General features: G+C 37.4%; 1 long non-coding RNA gene across 4 annotated transcripts in view; it reads left to right on the forward strand.

The window, feature by feature from the left end:
* The window catches only part of LOC148001136 (uncharacterized), a 70,418-nt gene that overhangs the window by 36,261 nt on the left and 12,452 nt on the right, over positions 1-21,705 (forward strand). The window contains exon 4 of one of the 4 annotated variants that reach the window (XR_015638527.1): positions 4,495-4,634. The exons of the other annotated variants lie outside the window; for them this stretch is intronic. This is a non-coding gene — a long non-coding RNA (uncharacterized LOC148001136). The remainder of the gene's footprint in view (positions 1-4,494; positions 4,635-21,705) is intronic. 4 annotated transcript variants of the gene reach the window in all.

The following is a 21,705-nucleotide window of genomic DNA, read 5'->3' on the forward strand; positions in this document are numbered from 1 at the left end:
TAAGCAGCGATGCTGGACAGGAACCAAGCTACAGAACTCCATCCTCCAAGGGAAACGCTGAGCCATAAGTCGCTGGGCAGGCTTACGTCCATGGAGATAAATGGCTGAAGGGCTTACTTATCGGAGACATGCTATGCAACTGGTGCACCAGAACTTAGAATCTGCTGAGAGATTCCATGGCAGCAGTATATACAATCTGGTTTTGGTTTCATTGCCATTTGGTTGATTGGTTTCTTGTGTTTTTGAAGTAAGTCACTTTACAATCCTGTCTATCCAGGAACTCACTATGTAGAGCAGGCTGTTCTCAATTCCAAGTGCTAGGATAAAAGTTGGGCACCCACCGTGTCTGCATTATGTACTACTTTAAAAATGAATGCGTGCTTTTCATCCACAATCAACCGTTTTCCATTTTCGTCAACGATGTCTGAATTCCAGTTCCGCGTTAAACTTCATGTAACACTGTTATAATTACAAAGACGATGTCTCTGAGTAGAAAGTAAAAATGTTAGCAAAGAATCTTAAATAAGTAAAAGAAAAATAAAACCCACAACAGTGAGACATCAGTAGAAGAAGTAGGAACAAAAGAGGACACCCCCCGGGGGCGGGGGCTGGAGGCGGGGGCTGGGAGACATGGAGCAGTAGGGGAAATTCTTCCATATCCTGTAGATTGATTCTTATCCAGAGGAACCCATGTAAAGGTGCCAGAGAAAACAAATTCTACAAAGTTGTCCTCTGATTCCCACAAACATGCTCCTGCTCACACAGACGCAAAAGACACCTTCCCCCCACTCCACCACACACACATATACACAGTCATTAATGGAAATCAGAACTCAGGCGGATAAGTGTGCTGTGTTCTAATGATACATCTTATCCTTCCCTCCTGTTGATTACTTCTTTCAAAGAATGTGTGTGCGTGTACATCTGTAGGTGCACGTGGCTGCAGGTGCCCGTGGAGCACAGAGGCTTCCGATCTCTTGTGAGCTGGTGTAGCAGATGTTCATAAACCACCAATGTGGTTGCTGGAAAACTAACCCGGGTCGTCTGTAAGAACTCCACTGCTCAAGCTTCAAAGACTACTTTAAATGGAAACAATGAAATCACTATCAAAAAATATAAAGTAGCAAATTGATTTTTTATGCAAGATTCAACTATAGACTGTCTAAAAGAAAGTGTTTGATTTAAAGATATAGATTGACAGAGAAAGGACAGGGAAAGAAATTGTCTGAAATTTATAACCAACATGGATCAGGAGTAACTACACATAAATCAAGTAAAAGGGATGAGAAGTCAGAAACAGTCCCCAGACGCAAAAGTATATATTTAACAATGGCACTACATCCCTTCAGAAAGCATATTAATTACAAATTTGCACGGATTGATATTTGGAACCTAAGCACATGCCCCATGTTGAGAGGTCTGAATGAATGAATCGGCTGCAATATAATAAGATAGCAGTCTAAATAGCAAGATTTCTTTCTTTTTTTGATTACTATACTCCAAAGCACTTACAATGATGGGTTTCAAAACTTTTTCTCTAAGCAAGTCATATAATTTGACCACTTCATTCACGTATGTCCCCCTCCCGAGTGGTCCTGCTGGTCCTACTTGCACCTCTATTTTCATCAGTGTGTTTTGTTTTGTTTTTGACAATATACTAAAAATATAGAAATATAATATAGGTAGGCATACATGACTGTAGTATGCTGACTTAAATATCTTTCATTAGGTTGTTGATGTCAGATTGTCTCTTCCTTTATATATATAAGGAACTTCTGTTTCTGTAATAACTACTAATCTACCCTTGTATCAGAAAATTACGAATATTTGTTTGCCTTCTGCTTCCTTGCCAGTGTTTGGTGTTATTCATTTTGATAATGATACTCATTCTGATTTGAGAGATGAAATATATCTCAGTAAATATTTTAATGGCATTTATCAGACAGCTAGATAGGTCGCCGTCATCCATTTATTATCTATTTATACTTACACTTTTGAGAAAAATTCATTAAGTTTACCAATTTATCAATGGATCAGCTGTTTTTGTATATTCTTTTAAGATCTTATAAATATATTTCCTTTGTCTGGTGAACAACTGCAAGAAACTTCTTTGCACTCTCTAGCCTGTTTCCTTAGTTAATTATTTATTTACAGAGTTGAAGTTTTTCATTTCAGGTTAATCCCATTTGCCAATTCATGGCATTATTTCCTGAGTTATTAGAGCTACTTTTAGAAATCCTATCCTTTTCTTGGCATCTTGAAAGATTTTTCTAAGTTTGGAGTTTGGGGTTTCATATTAGGGCCTTTAACCCGATTTGAATTGATTTTTGTTCATTAAAAGAAATACAGAGATTTCACTTTTCTATATTTGAGTACCTTGTTTCACAAGGTCCATTTTTAAGGAGATGGTCTCTTCTTAAGGTGCGGAGTTTGCAATTTATGAAAAGTCGAATGGAACCAACTATGCAGGTTTACTTCTGGGTCCACTACATACATGTCGGTGCCAGTGACATTCCACTACATACATGTCGGTGCCAGTGACATTCCACTACATACATGTCGGTGCCAGTGACATTCCACTACATACATGTCGGAGCCAGTGACATTCCACTACATACATGTCGGTGCCAGTGACATTCCACTACATACATGTCGGAGCCAGTGACATTCCACTACATACATGTCGGTGCCAGTGACATTCCACTACATACATGTCGGTGCCAGTGACATTCCACTACATACATGTCGGAGCCAGTGACATTCCACTACATACATGTCGGAGCCAGTGACATTCCACTACATACATGTCGGTGCCAGTGACATTCCACTACATACATGTCGGTGCCAGTGACATTCCACTACATACATGTCGGTGCCAGTGACATTCCACTACATACATGTCGGTGCCAGTGACATTCCACTACATACATGTCGGTGCCAGTGACATTCCACTACATACATGTCGGAGCCAGTGACATTCCACTACATACATGTCGGAGCCAGTGACATTCCACTACATACATGTCGGTGCCAGTGACATTCCACTACATACATGTCGGAGCCAGTGACATTCCACTACATACATGTCGGTGCCAGTGACATTCCACTTTATTACTTTGAATATGCAATAGCATCAGCCTCCTTGACACCTCCAGCATTGCTCCTTTTTCTCCTTTGCTTTGCTTTTTGGGATATTTAGTGCTTCTAGCTTCCATATGTATTCTAGGATTGCTTTTCGCTTCTGTGAAGCATGACATAGGGATTTCACTCAATCTTTTGGTAATAGAACAATTTCTATGACATTAATTTTACTTATCACAAACATGGAAGTTATTTCCATTGTCAATGTCTTCTACAGATTTTGTTTCCCATGCTTTACACTTTTCAATCTAAAAGTATTTGATCCGCTTTTATTCTTTTGCATAGCATTATAGCTATTGTGGATTTTTTTTTCTTTCTTTTTTCCTCAGAATATTGACTATTGCTGAAGAATGAGTAATCTAAAATTCTCTCTCTCTCTCTCTCTATCTATCTGTCTCTGTCTCTGTCTCTGTCTCTGTCTCTGTCTCTGTCTCTCTCTCTCTCTCTCTCTCTCTCTCTCTCTCTCTGTGTGTGTGTGTTTGTTTATTTCCCTGGGTTTGACCTGAAGATATGAAACCTAAGAGCAAGTACCTTTATTTACAAAGACGTCCTGCTGCTCTCTGATTTTTGTGTGTGTAAAAAACACACTTTTGTGCTGAAAATTATTATTGTGCTTATTATTGCTAATTTTAGAGAAAAGTCATTGAGCATACCACAATTTTTATAAGAACCGGTATGCTTGCTGTGTATAGCTTTATTTCCAGTGTTAAGGCATATTCTTTCTATTGCTAGTTTCTCAGAAGGTTCATTATGAAGGATGCTGCAATAGACAAAGGCCTTTCTTATCTGTTGAGAAAATTGTGTGAATTCTGATTTCAGTCAGTTTGTGTGTTGTATAATCTTTATAGCCTTGCATATGTAGAATCATCCTTGATTTCCTGTAATGAAACTACACAGATCATGGTAGGTATTCTTGGTTGTCTGTTGTTGGATTAGGTTCTAAAGTATGTTATTGAGAATTTTAGCTTCGATATTCATCAGTGAGAATGACTGATAATTTGTTTTCTTATGCCTTTACCTGATATCTATATAAGACTAACATTGTTCTGTATAAGGAATGTGTTAACAGGCTCAATTCTTTAATTATTTGAAATAGTCTAAGGAGCACTGATGATCATTTAAAGGTCTCCTAGAAATAAACAGGAATGGTATTTGACTGTGAACTGTTTTAATTTGGGAAAATTTGCTTTGTGTAAATCAAAAGTTATTTATGCCATCATATTTTATTTTATGCTTGCCATGTCATTTGTGTCTGGAAATTCATCAGTTTATTTGGTGTTTTCCAGTGATTGAAATATATATTTCCAAAGATTTCCTTATTGATGATCTGAACTTCTTTGCTGTTTCTTGCAGAAACAAATGAACAAACAAACAAAAAAACAAACACTTCCTAACAGCAAGTGAAATGATCAATGCATTATATCTGAGTCTGTTGCTGTACTATTCCTAAACTTCCTGGCCTCCAGAACCATGAATGATGCGTATAGAAGTTTGTAAGTTGTGTATGTTATGCTATTTTTTCATGCCAACCTTAATGGCATGACACCAGAAAACTTTCCCAACACCCTCATATTCACATTTTATTAATTTGACCTGAGTTGGTTTCTCCACAGCAAGCCAGTCAATGTGAATAAAGTATCCTGCCCAACTATAGAAGCTATCCTAACAAATTACCCAACCAGAAGAGAACGACAACTGTAACTGGTTTGTAAGCATGTCAATCAGGGATATAGGAGATGCTGGTCCCTTCAGCTGGCATGGACACCCAAATACCACACTGTACTTGCAACCTGGTTTCTCAGCCAAGATTGGGCAGTTGGTTTCCTAGCTAAATTAACCTGTGCAAAACATCTATCAATTTCCACAGAGCACCAAATTGCTTGACATTTAAAACATACAAATATGATTTACAAGTGTGAATGTAAAATATTTTTTTAGTTTCTTCTGATGTTGATAAATAACTTAGTGTATAACTATCTAAATATATACTTATTTGATTTTAAAAGACTTTTGTAGTGAATGTGATTTTCTAAATCGACAATTTCTGCCCCTTTTCTTTCTTCAGTACATTAAATAGACCCATTTTTCACTAAGATAGTTTCTGTGTGTAGTGTTCACATTATGTCTGTTGTTCATGATTCGGGTCTTCCTTGTCATCAAGGTCAACCTTGAACTCACTAACCTCCTACCTCCACCTGAAAGGAGTGAGACTGTACTTAAGGTTCACCCTACTTTATTTTCTTTTTAATGAGAGATACTTGATACTTTAGTTCCGAATTCTATAATTATTTAAGAGTTGGATGACTGGTGTACTGATTCTACAACTCAGGACATGACGGTGCTGAGTCAGGAATAAAAATTATCCAGTGCTTAATACTCACATTTGTACTGTGTTAATGAAAAGGCATGTTTGCACCCAATCAGGCTTTGGGAATAGTCTGAGGTTTCCTATTTGCTTCTGTGTTCACATTGTTTGTGTGTGTTTTCTTTCTGTTTGTTTGTTTTCGTTTGATTTTGTTTTGTTTTTTTACTTTTCCTGGTGAAGTTTTTCTTCTCGGCTCTGTGTAGATTTCTTCCCAACCCTGCCCATGCTTGCTGGATGCCATATCCCTCAGCTCAGCTGCACTGCTGTCTCTGTGAAGCACTGTGCTTCCAAGGAAGGCCTGTGATCTGCCGCTGAGCTGCGCTCCTTCAGGTCAGCATCACTGGCTGACTGGGCTTTGATTTGTCCACCAAGCGCTTCACATGAAGCCTTGTGAATTCCTTTCAGAGACCAACACCTGTCCTTGCTTGATGTTCATGACAACACATGAAAACCATCACCTCATATTTGCATTTGTTGCATAGTTTTGGTTTGTGTTCAAATCATAAAAAAGAGCCTATGTTTTTATTGTTTTGTCTTCATAAAATATGGAAATATCTAGTAATTATAACATATTTTAGATTGCTGCACATTTTTGAATTGTGCAGTTAGTTATTAAACTGTCTCAAACTCTTTTAGGATTTAGAGAATATAATATGATTTTACCATAGTCTTTCTTTAACTGTTACGGTGTGAATTCATACTTATCAAACAGATATTTTAAATATTTGTATTCTGATTCAATGCAATTCCCACAAAAAAATCCAGTGCAATTCTTCATAGAGTTAGAAAGAGCAATTTGCAAATTCATTTAGAAAAACAAAAAAACCCAAGATAGTGAAAACTATTCTCAGTAATTAAAGATTTTTCAGGGGGAATCATCCTCCCTAACTTCAAGCAGTATTACAGAGCAATAGTGATAAAAACTGCATGGTATTGGTACAGAGACAGGCAGGTAGATCAGTGGAATAGAATTGAAGACCCAAAATTGAACCCATACACCTATGGTCACTTAATCTTTGACAAAGGAGCTAAAACCATCTGGTGGAAAAAAAGACAGCATTTTCAACCAATGGGGCTGGTTCAACTAAAGGTCAGCATGTGGAAGAATGTAAATCAATCCATTTTTTTTCTTTCCATTTTTATTAAATTGGGTATTTCCTCTTTACATGTCAAATGCTATTCCTTTTCCTGGTTTCCTGTCTATCAGCCCCCTAACCCTACCCCTTCCCCTTCTATGGGTGTTCCGCTCCCCATCCACCCCCATTACCGCCCACCCCCCAACATTCTTATCACCTTGTATAAAGCTCAAGTCCAAAGCTCAAGTCCAAGTGGATCAAGGACCTCCTTATAAAACCAGATACACTCAAACTAATAGAAGAAAAACTGGGGAAGAGCCTTGAACACCTGAGCACAGGGGAAATTTTTCTGAAGGGATCACCAATGGCTTATGCCCTAAGGTCAACAACAGGCAAATGAGACCTCATAAAATTACAAAGCTTCTTCTGTAAGGCAAAGGAAACTATCAATAGGACAAAATGGCAACCAATAAATTGGGGAAAGATCTTTGCCAATCCTACATCTGATAGATGGCTAATATCCGATATATACAGAGAATTCAAGAAGTTAGAATCCAGAGAATCAAATAACCCTATTGAAGAATGGGATACAGAGCTATCAAAGAATTTTCAGCTGAGGACTATCGAATGGCCAAGAAACACATAAAGAAATGTTCAAAATCTTTTGTCATCAGGGAAATGCAAATCAAAACAACTCTGAGATTCCACCTCACAGCAGTCAGAATGGCTACGATCAAAAACTCGGGTTACAGCAGATGCTGGCAATGATATGGAGAAAGAGGAACACTCCTCCATTGTTGGTGGGATTGCAAACTGGTACAACCACTCTGGAAATCAGTCTCTCAGTTCCTCCAGAAAATTGGACATAGTACTACCTGAGGACCCAGTTCTACCACTTCTGGGCATATACCCAAAAGATGCTCCAACATATAACAAGGACACACATGTTCCACTATGTTCATAACAGACTTATTTATAATAGCCAGAAGCTAGAAAGAACCCATATGCCCTTCAACAGTGGAATGGATACAGAAATTGTGTTACATCTACACAACGGAGTATGACTCAGCTATTAAAAGCAATGACTTCATGAAATTCTTAGGTAAATGGATGGAACAAGAAAATATCTTCCTGAGTGAGGTAACCCAACCACAAAAGAATACACATTGTATGTGTTCACTGATAATTGGATACTAGTCCAATAGCTCAGAATACCCAACAAACAATTCACAGACCACCTGAAGTTCAAGTAGAAGGAAGACCAAAGTGTGTGTGTTTTAGTCCTTCTTATAAGTGGGAACAAAATACAGAAGGAAATACAGAGACATATTATGGAGCAGAGACTAAAGAAAAGGCCATCCAGAGACTACCCCACTTGAGGACCCATTTCATATACAGTCACCAAACCCAGATAATATTGTGGATAGCAAGAAGTGCATGCTGACAAGAGCCTGCTATAGCTGTCTCCTGAGAGGCTCTGGCAGAGCCTAAAAATACATAGGTGTATGCTTGCAGACAAACATTGGACTTAGCATAAGGTTCCCAATGGAGGAATTAGAGAAAGGACTGAAGGAGCTGAAGAGGTTTGCAGCCCCACAGGAATAACAATATCAACTAATCAGAATCCCCAGTGCTTCCAGGAATAAAACCGCCAAGCAAAGTGTACAAATCTAGGGACCCATTGCTCCAACAACATATGTAGCAGAGGATGGCCTTATTGGGCACTATTGGGAGGAGAGGTCCTTGATCCTGTGAAGGCTGGATGCCTCATTGTAGAGGTATGCCAGGGTGAGGAGGCAGAGGGAGTGGGTGGGGCAGCAGCCTCATATAAGCATGGGGACAGGGGATGGGATAGCGTGTGTCTGGAGGTGAAACCTGGAAAGGGGATAATACTTGAAATGTCAGTAAAGAAAATGTCCCATAAAAGAAAAGGAAAGAATTTGTAAAGATAATTAAAAAGAGGAAAAGAAAAAAAATTAAGACTTGATATGTTCTATTTAACTTTCTATTTGAGAGGGATAGTACATTTTTCAAATTCTTTCTTATGAACACATGTACATACATTTTTCCCTTCCACATACCTTGCTTTTTTTTCCCCAAAGCTTTGGAAAATTTGGACTCCTGTCAATACAAGTATGAAGGAAAAATCTTAGCAGAAAGCCTCTGTCACAGTCAAGTTCATGTCTTTTTCCTTATTGACTGTGAGTCTATGCTGTTGCTTGATACCTGAACTCATGAAAAATTAAATTTAAAAGTATTATTATTTTCCTTAATATTTTGCTGAATAAAGTTCTTCTTTCAAAATCTTAACTGTTAGCATAGACAACGTTTTTTTTTCCTTATAAAGGAAAACATTTAATACGGATTGGTTTTCAGTTCAGAGTTTAGTCCATTGTAGGATTAATGTGGGGTCACATGGGTGTCTGGCTGTGAGAAGCCTCAGGACAATGAGGGGGTGGGGAGGATCTCAGTCTGAGTGTGGGACACAGCTGAAGCTGGTTCCGGGGTTCCTGGGCCTGCAAAAAGGCCGGGTCAGTCAGGTTCTCAGGCTCTTGGGCGTCCAGGCACCACTGGGATGCTGCCCGAGAGCTGAGAACAGAGTGGGGACCCCTGGGTTGGATCTAGCCGGGTAAATCTGAGGGGGAAAGACGGGGATGTTCCAGCTGGTCCCGCTGGAGGAGTCCTTGACTGGATACTGTAGGCTTGAGCTTTGTGGAGGACAAGCAGGGAGGCTTGGAGCACAGGAAAGCTTCCTTCGGGATATTATATGGAGACTCTGTAGGTGAAGGCCTTCTCTGTGGCTCCAGTGAAAGATCCCCATAAAGAGGCAGTCCATGGTTTCAAGGCATTTATCGTCATGGCGGAAAGTGGACGAGTAAAACCATACCCCACTTCTCTGAGTGGGCCTGAGATTAAATAACTTTTGCAGGGAGGAGGACTGGGAAGGGAAATTCATTGGCTAAGCCTCCAGGCTTTTAGGTACATCTTTATAATAGAGATCTGTCTTGAGCCTACATGACCTGAGGTCACATCCTCTACCTCTAAGGGGCTTGGGGTGTTGTCCTTAGAGTGACTGATGATCATAAATCTGTGAAGGGCAATGGGCCAGTGACTGGCTTGGTTTCCTCGGAGCTTAGGGGGAAGCCTACCGTCCTTTTCAGTGTCCCTGGAATTTCAAACCTTCTCAACTAGGAACCATGGTGTCTTTCACTGTTCTATAGTCCATTATCATCATGGTGGGAAATACGGCAGCATGCGGGCAGTCAGGATGTGGAAGTAGCTGGGAATCCTACATTTCGGTTAAAGTCATTAAATATACAAAGTCAATACCAGTGAGTTAGATATTACAACCATCATTACTTCTTTCGCGTTCTTAATTACTCACAAACTTTTTTTGTTTAAATAATGAATTACTTTACATATTTGACAAGGAAGTAGAGGTTCCGTAAGTACAAGTGGTCAGAAAGACAGAGAAATTTAGGTCCCATATGTGTCACTATAACTTAAACCATAAGGTTGATTAACTTGAATTAGTGATTACGTATCAAAATATATTAGAGTTAAACAATTGTCATATTCCTTTGGATTGTCCAAGAGAAGAGAGGTAAATTTGAAAGTAATTTCCTCTGTGAGATAATTATGGGCATATCAGATTTGGGAGAAAGATAGATAGATAGATAGATAGATAGATAGATAGATAGATAGATAGATAGATAGATAGATAGACAGACAGATAGACAGACAGATAGACACATAGATAGATAGATAGATAGATAGATAGATAGATAGATAGATAGATAGATAGATCGATCGTTCTTTAAAAATCCTGATGAGCTAGGATTTGACCTTTTTACTAATATTCTGAACTCTTTCATGTAATTATTTAAGACAAACTTCCAATATTTTGTTTAATTCTCACCCAAGATACAACCACTTCAACATGCTGTGGTTTTGATTATTTCACGTTCATTTTTAATTTTTGAAATTGAATAAATTCAGTAGTTTCATTTTCCCCGCTTTAGAACAATCTATCATTAAATATCACTTCAAATTAGTTTTAGCTAATTAAGGATTTTTCTAAAATATATTCAGATCTTAATGACATTATTTGTGCAGTATCCTGTGACTTTTGGCTCTTGGTATTGTAATAAGAAATATCACTTACATTCTTGTCTGTTTATTTATTTATTTCTTATTATTGTTCTCTCTGTATTTTCTTTTCTCTGAGCATCTCTGTTTACATTGAAGAAAAAGGGTTAGATTTTTCTTCCTATAACAAAAATTCATTGTTGATAGAGATTTTTTTTTATCTTTATTAACTTGAGTATTTCTTATTTACATTTCGGTTATTTCCCTTCCCCGTTTCTGGGCCAACATCCCCCTAACCCCTCCCCTTCCCCTTCTATATGGGCTTCCCCTCCCCATCCTCCCCCCATTACCGCCCTCCCCCCAACAATCCCGTTCACTGGGGGTTCAGTCTTAACATGACCAAGGGCTTCCCCTTCCACTAGTGCTCTTACTAGGCTATTCATTGCAATCTATGAGGTTGGAGCCCAGGGTCAGAACCCCTCCCCGACTCTCTTTTGGTGCCTTCTGGGCCCTCTCCTGTTGACTGAATCCCCACTTGCTCTCTCTTTCTCTCCCCCTCCCCTGACTGAGGAAGTCTAGCCCTATACTCTATCCCTTGACAAATATGGAAATAAATAGGGGAGCAATGATTATGTAATCTTAAGACAGACGATTCTCAGAATAAGAAATTCAACCAGGTATAGGGGCACAGTAATCAACATTTGAATCATGCAATGGTAGTGTTTATACAGGGCACAATAACCTTATGCCTACAAATCATAAAAAGTTTCCCAAACAGCCACCATAATGCCTTTATATGAACCTTTAATTTATATTATTTTGTAAAAATACATTTTTCTTGATGCTCTTATTCCAGATGTTTGGTTTTAGGTAATCAAATTTTCTATTCCTTCAGCAAAACTACTTTACTGAAGAACACCCTAATCTTTCATGCTGTCAAAATAAATAAACATTTTACCTCTTTTATTAAATATTTTACCTAATTGATTATATATTTTTACTGTATGTTCTGTCATTGAAATTCTATTTCAAAGTAGATAACTCATCTCGAGGATTCAAAACAGTTTTCATACCTAAATTTCAACAAAATCTACCTAAAATTGTAATTAAAAGCCATACTTCACTAACATTTATGGTTACAATATAACTTCCAATTTGGGGGAATATGATTTTCTAAGATCTTTCATATAAAAATGATAACACTTTAAATTATAACTGCAGCTATTTTTTCCTATTTTCTTTATTGTTTTTTATTCTCCTCTTCACTTAAGAGAGAGCATTTTCTTAACTTTATTGGTTCATACATGTGCATGGGGATGTAAGCATGCTGGTAACACAGCACATATGTGGAGGGCAGAGGCAAGCGATGAGAGTCAGTAGCATTTCTCTTACATGTGAGCCCCAGAGACTAAACTCAGCTTGTCAAACATAGCTGCAGGAGCCTTTATTCATTGAGCCACCTTTTAAATAAGAGAAATGGCAAGTTAGCATGCTACAATAAGTAAATTTCTATCTATTGACTGACACAATACTCAGCAAACGCAATTTAAGGAAGGGGTGGCTCGTAGGGTAGAGTCCACCATGGCAGTATGAGTGACTGATCACACTGAGTATGAAGTCAGGAACCTAGGAGGGACGAGTGGTAGAGTGTGATCCAACTCTTGATTTGATTGCATTTGGAATCAAACCCATGTGCATTGCTAGCTACATCCAGGCTACTGAGTCTTCACTGATCTGTTAAATGTTCTTAGAGATACCTTAGTAAAACCTTCATGGTTGTTTTGATTCATGATGAATCAAAATACCTCGCCTTCAAAATGAACGTTAATCTCCACAGGTACCCTTGTGAGTCTGTTCTCAGGGCCTACTCTCACACCTTTGTGCTGAGCAACACCCGTCCTTCTTCTGTGTAGCATTGTACTTAACATTTATACTAAATATTTAGTCTTCGTAGTTCAAATTTAGATATATTTTTCCATCTGCGTGAAAAACTCGTCACTCACAAATCTTTGTATCAAAATCAGTATCACTCAAGTTTTCTCTGATTTGGTCTGTATTGTGAATTACGTATTTTTTAATAGTAACCCCAAGTATGTGCCAATAACCCAAACTAGAACCCTACATATCACTGGATACATTCCACTTCCTTGTCAGCTACAAACATTTTTATAAATATTCATATGATTCCTGCAGCCGTGTCCTTAAACAGTTTTATATAGAATGTTAGAAAGCCAATCTAATCATGACAAAGGTACCTCTCAACATAGTTATATTCTCTTAATTAGAACAAAGTTATAGAAATGCGGAGATTATAAGAAGTTATTTTGTAAGTAATTCTTTGAAAATCGGTTTCATCTTCCATGCAAATTGAATATATATATATATATATATATATATATATATATATATATATCAATGATCTGGTAAGTTCACTGTTTACTGTTAACCTTGATTTTTTATCATATGTAGTTTATTTAGGGGCCTATGTAGCCTTCGTATACACACCAATCCCAACAAACATAGTAATTTCCTCACGAGCAAACTTCCTTAGCTTCCACATAGTTTAGACAAGTGCTTTATGTACAACTCAGAAAGAAAACCAGAAAACAACAAAACAGAAAGTTTTGGATGCACTGGATGCACAGTGGTGGGCAACATGAACAGAGACTGATCTGTAATATAGCAAAGTAGGTACAATTTTAGAAATGTGGAGAATTCATATCCTTTTCTGAGGCAGCTCATCAACATTTCTGCTTAGAAGGAATTCGAAGATATAAAAAATATTTCCTTAACCATCAAACAACAGGTGTGAGAAGTTTATTATACAGTCATTATCACATCATGAAATTACCAGTTTCCCCATAATCTCATTTTGAACAGTTTTAAAAACAGGGAACAACGGTTCTAACATCACAAAGAAGTCAAGTACAGTCTTTCACACATAGCAAATATACTTTCACCACAGTTTCTTCCTTAGCATAATGAGAAACTGTCACTTAAATACCTCTAGCGATGAGAGCATTGAGTATCAATGCTTTATTGTCAAAGTGTCAAAATTTGCATCAATAGACCCAGTTCCTGCTAAATTGATAAAAATTAATAATTAAAATTAAAAATAAGATTGGGTAATCAGATATATTCCTCCAAGTTCCTTATATTGCCTAGATACCCTCACCGTATCACAATTCCCAGGATTCTTTGCTATATTTCAAGTAAAGTAATATTGATATAGGAACTCTAGATTCTATGAGCACATCGAAATTTCATTACTCTCCTCCACTCGCCTTTATATCAATCTAAAATTATATCTAACTTGAAATCCAGTAGTTTAATAGAAAATAAAGTCAATCATTTGTTATTCATCCTCCACCAACAAATTACAACACCATGGATTGAGTTGATGGAAGTAAGATGTAGGTTAGATAAAAATCGGTTTCTTTCTGAGTGAAGAGGTATCCTTCACTACATGAGAGATAAATACTGCAGTGTCCTTAAAAGGTTAGGAGTTGCTTACCTGGAAATCGATCAGAAATAATATATATCTAATCTTTGAGGGTAGCTGGGTTCTTCAAGGAAGTCAGAGGTGCTGTGGTAACCTTTATGAAGTGATTTTTTTTTATTTCTATATACTGAATTATGAGTTACTTTACTGTTTAGGATAGACTTTAATTACATCTTTCAAGCTTGCTGACACATCTTTTTTTTTTCTAAAGGACTTTATTCACACTCAGAGAAAGAGAATGAGGCAGCATTGTTTACCAAGCTAATTCTCCAATATGAATGCGTGAACGAATCAGTGACTGAAGGAGATTATAGGCAGAAATACAGTTACAGAGACAGATTTACATTAGAAGAAATACTTGGAAACTGATGTGAGAGATGGCTTAAATACAGATATAAAAGAAAATAATATCATAGACTAAGTTGAGGATTACATATCTAGTTGTGTTTCACTCAGTTTCAAAGATGTCTCATCAGCTTAGCCTGCAGGCAACACTGTGGGACATTTTCGTGATTAATGATTGCTTTGGAAGGCTGTGTCCCCCATGGGTAGTTAAGCTATACCCCTGTGCATGCGGTGCACAGTTCTATAAAAATGCAGTCTGTGCAAGTCATGAGGAACGGCAAGTCAGTGAGAAGCACACCTTTGTAGCTCCTGCTTCAGTTTCTGTCTCCAGGTTCCAGTCTTAGGTCCCTCCATGATATACTAAAAATAACCCAAAAAATGAAATAAACTGTTTCCTTTCCAAGTTACTTTTTTGGTCATGGTGTTTATCACAGCCACAGAAAGGTAACTGGGCTACTGTCTTACAGATATAAATATCCACCTGGTCAGAGAGCTGAAAGGAACTGAACTCTTCATCAAATATTCAGCAAGTATATGTTCAAGCTAATCAGTAGGAGTGTCAACATGCAGGACACAAAAATCACAATAAATTTAATGGATTTTAAACATATAATGTGTCAAATCAAAGAATATAACATAGGCACATGAGTGGACCATGATATAAGGTTTCAGTAAAGCCACAAGCATGATATCTAAGGTATTAATAATATTTTATATATGAACTCACACTAAGCTTCATTATTTTTCTGGTTAGAATTAATTTTCTGTATCTATTGCATGATTTTAAAAGTACGTGCTATTTTTACGCAAAGGAGGAGATTAAGATAAAACGATAGCTACAGTAAAACGTCACAGTTCCCAGTTGTATTCGTTAATTCCATTGCTACGCACATACTTCCTGGTAGATTTTTACTGAAGTGGATGAATGAAGTATATTATTTTAGATTTAAGATGAAAGATTAGCTTCACTTATAAATGGAGGGAAATTAATCTGGACTTTCAATTTGTCATAACATCAAGGAGAGAAGACCAGTGTTTGCACAGGGATACAAACCCCTCCAGGGACAGTTCTTAATCTAAACACACTCTCAATTTAGTCAAAGGCAACTCTGGTGAATCTTAACCTAAGTTACATGAAGTAGAAAAGGAACAAATATGCAGAATAAGACCATATAATTAGAATATCCATGGCATCCTCTGGAAGGCTAAGTCTTGTCTCTGGGATATAGTGACTTACAGATGAGAAAGGGCTGGACTTACTAATCTCCTAGATATTTCCTTTTTCTTTTCTTTTTCATTTTTTTTTGTGGTGGAATAGCATTTTTAATTAATGTTAGTTAATTAAATTTTCACTTTATGTCATGATTGTTGTCTTTCTCAAGTCTCCTTTCACACAGTCCCTCCTGCATCCCTAATCCCCCATCTTCCAACCCCTTCTCCTTTAAGAAATTGGACACCCCTGGGTATCTTCCAGTCCTGGAGATTTAGTTTCTACTGGGCTAAGCTCATCCTCTCCCACTGAGGGGCCAATTAGGAGAATGGATTGCACAGACAGGCAACAGCTTAAGGAATAGGTCTCACTCCAGTTGTTTGGGATCCACAAGACCAAGCTATACATGTGCTATATATGTGCTGGCGTCCTAGGTCCAAACCGTTTATATGTTTTTGTTGGTGGTTCAGTCTCTGAGAGCCCTCAAGGGTCCAGGTTAATTGATTCTGTTGATCTTCCTGTGGCGTTTCTGTCCTCTTCATTGCCCTCAATCCTTCCCCCAACTCACCGCTAAGAGTCCCCAAGCTACATCCAATATTTGACTATGGACCTCTGCATCTGCTTCAGTCAGCCGCTAGGTGGAGACTCTCAAAGGACAGTCATTCTTGGCTCCTTTCAACAAGCGTAACAAAGTATCATTAAGTATCATTAATAGTGGTATGGATTGGTGTTGGTCCATGGGTTGGGGTACTATTTGGGCCAGTTATGGGCGGCCATCCCCCAGTCTCTGCTCCATCTTTGTCACCGTACTTCTTGTAGACAGTACACATTTTGCTTCAAAACGTTTGTGGGCAGGTTGGTGTCCTCATACCTCACTGAGAGAAGGGGTCCTTCCTGGCTACAGGAGGTAGCTATTTCAGGTTTTATATCTGCAGTGCTATACGTCTCGGCTAGATTCACTCTCTCCCATCCCAGGTCTATGGTAATCTCCTACCTTCCCAAACCTCCAACTGCAGATTCATGTTCATTCTCCTGGTTTTTTGGCCTTTCTCATAACTCTTCCCACACTTGATTCTGAACCCCGCCCCCACTCTCATTGATTCTCTCTCTGTCTCTCTGTCTCTCTGTCTCTCTGTCTCTCTGTCTCTCTGTCTCTGTCTCTGTCTCTCTCTCTCTCTCTCTCTCTCTCTCTCTCTCTCTCTCTCGTCTTTGTTTAGGTATCAGAATAACTGTGGCTTCATAGAATGAATTAGATAGTGTTCCTTCTGATTCTGTTTTGTGGAATTGCTTGAAGAATACTGCCGTTACCTCATTTTGAAGGCCTAGTAGACCTAAAGCTAAAACCATCTAGTCCTGAGATTTTTTTTGGATGGGGAATTTTTAATCCCTAATTCTATTTCCTTAGGAGTTATAGGACTGTTTAGATAGTCTACCTCATCTTAATTTAACTTTGGTATATAGTATCTGTCTAAAAAAATCATCCATTTCATCAAGTCATTCCTGTTTTATTCAGTTCGTAAACTTTTATAATAAGATCTGATGATTTTCTGAATTTCCCTGTCTATTCCTATTATTCTTAGATTTGATGTTTTCATTGGGTTATGAATTTCCTGGGTATTTGGGGTTGGAGGTTTTCACACTTTGTATTTTCTTTGACTTGATCTGTCAATATGTTCTATGGTATCTTCTGCACCTACGAGTCTCTCTTCTATCTCTTGTATTCTGCCGGTGATGCTTGCATCTGTAGTTCCTGATCGCTCTCCTAAGTTGTCCATCTCCAGGGTTGCCTCCATTTGTGTTTTATTTGTTTCTATTTCCATTTTTAGGTTTCAGACTGTATTGTTCAAATCCTTCACCTGCTTGATGGTATTTTCCTGTATTTCTTTAATGGATTGCATTTGTTTTCTTTTTAAGGACTTCTAATTCTTTGCATTTGTTTTCCTTTATTTCTTTAAGGTAGTTATTTATGTCCTACTTAATGGCTTCTATGATCATCAGGAAATGAGATTTTTAGGTCAGAATCTTACTTTTCAGCCATTTTAGGGTATCCAAGGCTTGCTGTGGTGTGAGAACTGGGTTCTGATGGTGTATTGAGTTCCGGTTCCGTCGCTTATATTTTTGTGTTTGACTATTGCTATCTGGCTATCTCTGTGGTTAACTGGCCTGGGTGCCTCTGACTGGATTGACCTCCTTTGGGGCCTGTTAGAACTCTGTGATCTGGGTTAGAGATAGTCTTCCGGGAGGCAGTCAGTGCTGTCTCTGGTCCGGAGGGGGTACAGGGCGTTTCCTGTGTGCTTGGTTAGGGCAGACCTCCTGTGTTTCTGGCCCAGATGAATCTCCTGGGAGACAGGCAGGCATTGGGCTCCAGGTTCGGGATCTGCCCTAGTTGTAGATGCAGGTAAAAAAGGGAAGGACTGTTCCCCTGGATAAAATAGAGCTCCCGTGTTCATGGTTATTGCAGACTTCCTGGGAGGCAGGCAGGATGTAGGATATGGGAAGTTATTGGGCCATTGATGTAGCCTTGGTCACAAAGCAGAATAGAAGGAAGATGGAGTTTTCCAGGGCAAGTATGTCATCCTCAGCTGGAGTCTTTGAGTGTCCCAGCTGGCGTGAGAATTTGGGCAGGAAGAAGTCTCACTCGTGTCCCTGGTTACTGTTGACCTCCTGAGAGGCAGACAGACTGTAGGGTATAGGAGCTTATCTGGCTGCTAGTGAACCAGCGCTGGGAAGCAGACCGCAAGGCTGCTGACACATCTCAATATTCATCAGTCACACCCTTATAAAATTTTAAATTTAAATAATTATTTAGGTAACTTAAAATGCATTGATACTTTAAATAAGAAACTATATCATCATGAATAAAGATTATATATTTACCAGGATGGTTTTGATATTTTGATATTACAATGATTAAAAAATTATTCATCACGTACATAATTTAATTCCACTTTTAGACAAATTTCATAGCATGTTTAGAAATCCAAAAATTTTGGCAACTCCTACATTAAAATATCTTGCTTATTTTTCATCACATAAAATATCTCATATTTAAAATATCACTAGTTAACAATATCTTATGCATAGTTACATACAACATTTTAAGAAATATGTGCTTGTGTTATTTCATTTTTGAATCCTGTAAATTTTTTCTATGACAAATAAAATCATGATCACACCTATTCAGGTACGTGTTACTCATATTATAATGAAGTCAACAGATATTTTTCAGAATTTAACATTATAATTCCACTAATTATGTATACAAACCTTGATGTGTTGCCCTAATGATAAACTTGCTTATAAATATAAGTGCTTAAATCTCTCTATTCACGTGCTCTTTTAGAAATTAACTGCACATTTAGAAAAGACTATTGCAGTTAATCAGTAATGTAAGAATTTTAGATCCAGAAAAACATTATTAAAGAAATCAATGATAAACATGATCGAACAATCGGGGACATCTGACATATAATGGAAGAAGGGATATGAGCCTTCAGCCACACATCATTGGGAGTGTGGGGATAGGTGACAAACATGAGACAAAGAATTCAATCTGTTGACGTGATCAGTTCAGTGTGAGCAAGGCAGGGGTGAAGCTGAATGCTGACTGAGGTGTGAGGAAGGGACAGCTGTATAGCAAGGGCATTGATAACTGTGAATCATGTCACCTTTTTCTAAATAGCTTTAACTCGGTCATACCATTCCAATAAGGGCTTACAATTATGCTATTTAAGATGGATCTTAATGTGGCGATTAATCTTAAATTAATTTTTTCCTCAAATTATTCATTTGTTCACAGTAAGAATTTCTACCCTGTAACTTTAAAGTTGACCAAATTCTTCACATCCCTATTTGTAAATCATTTTCTGAAATAAATTCTATATCTTTTAGTTTTGTACTTGTAACAAATAAAATATATAGTCAACAGTATTTAGAAATTACAGAACCAAAGTTTCCCAATGGCTAGAGGAATACTCTATGAATACTTGTCACATCCTCCTCACCAAATGAATTTTGTAGGCGTTGATTCACTCACTTGCCACGTTCCTCTGCTCCTCTTCCAACCACTGGATTTCTCGTGTCTAAAGGTTAATAGAATAAATTATTAGAGAACTATTTCTCATATCTGTTTGTCAAAATTATGAAGGGGTGATTCATAGCCTGTAACAAAAATAGCTTCTGCTTGGCTTAAAATTATTTTTTATAAAATCGATTCTTATTCCTTTTCTATGTTGTACATTCCTGTCACCATTGAGTTGCAATTGCTTTATGACACCATAAAAATGTAAATCTCACTGTGAAAATGCAATTTTCACAATAATCAATAGATAGACATACACTGGCCTGAAATGGGATATAAATTAATGTATTTGTTCAACAATGTTATCTCCTCTACAAGGTACACCCAGAATTGGCACTCTGCAATACCTTCTTATGATTCCTTTCAGGCATCTTTTAATATTTTTGCTTTTTTCTAAAATCTTGTACGTGATTAACAGAAGACAGAAATATGTGACTTCTATACAAACAATGGCCTGAGGAATACGCAAACTGTCTCCTTAGGCCAGTGATATACAATGAAAAACATGCCCTGACAGCAGCAAAGCTCATAGTACTCATTTGAAGAATTACCAAGTTAACATTCTTAAAGTTTATAAGCCATCATTTAAATACATGAAAGACACATTCATATTTGAATGCTAGCGATATGACTCATAATTTGGATATTGAATTAATTAATACTAATATATTTTTGAGGTATTTGGGTTTTTTTTTTCTTTGTTGAGACAGGGTTTTTCTATACAGCCCTGACAGTCCTGGAAGATACTCAGTAAACAGACTGGTCTCAAACTCAGAGACCCACCTGCCTGTGTCTCACAAGTTCTGGGATTAAAGGTGTGAGCCACCACCACCTAGCTCTAAAATATATACTTAAGCTAAATATATGCAATTTAGGTTAATATGTAGAATGACTTGTTCATCCTTTTTATGATAGTTTACTGAGAAATATGAAGAGGGATATGGATGTCTATAAACAAAGAACAATCAATAGTTTCTTAGTTATTTTGAGTATAATTTTATAAAATTAATGTCATGTTAGGGTCATAAAAAAGGCACATATAAATGTATTGTCTAAATGTAGTAATACTTGTAACTAACAGCTCCCACTATATTCACCAAGAAAAATTATTGATGTTAGAAAGACATGCTTTAGTAGAATGATATACATGTCTCTGATAGAAAAGATCCTTGTGAAATAGTTGTGTTTTCTCAGGAAACCTAAGGTAATTGGAGTCACACTGCTGAGGTTACTCTTCAAAAATAGCCTTCAGAGAAACTGATATCAAAATAAGTAAAGAAGAAGAATAAGAAAATTAACAATGCTTTGAACAATCATTTCACTTGATTTTCCTTAACAATAGTAAGAGATATTGTTAAATTACAGTTGTATGAAAATCCTGTATTGACATTCAAAAATAAACCAAGGGGGAGCACTTAAAGCTCCATCAGCAAGACTGAGAAAAAAATCGCATATAATTTGAAAATCTTATGGCATTATCAAAATATGATAGTGAAACAATTATTAAACATTTAAAATTTACTTCTGAAGCATTCACATTAAGGTACTTAAGTATAAACCATGAAGTGAGGATAACTAGAAAAAGATAATTCGATAGATGTTAATAAAAGTGTTGATATTTAATTAATCTTCAAAACCACACATAATTTAAAAAATAACTTGTATATGAGAACATAACATTAAGAACACCACAGGAAATATGAAATAGGATAAATCAGCCACTTACTAAAACTACATTTGACTTCATAGCCACCAAATATTAGAGAATACAACCGGAGCTTATTAAACCAGAATCTGAATGTCACCATCATACAGAAATATTTGAAAGAGTTAAAAGACTTAATACCCTAGGGAGTGGGGAGGCCTGGTAAGGGTGAGGGTCAGGGAGGGGGAACA

Source organism: Rattus norvegicus, chromosome 15, assembly GCF_021556685.1.
Source record: "Rattus norvegicus strain SHRSP/BbbUtx chromosome 15, alternate assembly SHRSP_T2T, whole genome shotgun sequence".
Classification (NCBI taxonomy): domain Eukaryota; kingdom Metazoa; phylum Chordata; class Mammalia; order Rodentia; family Muridae; genus Rattus; species Rattus norvegicus.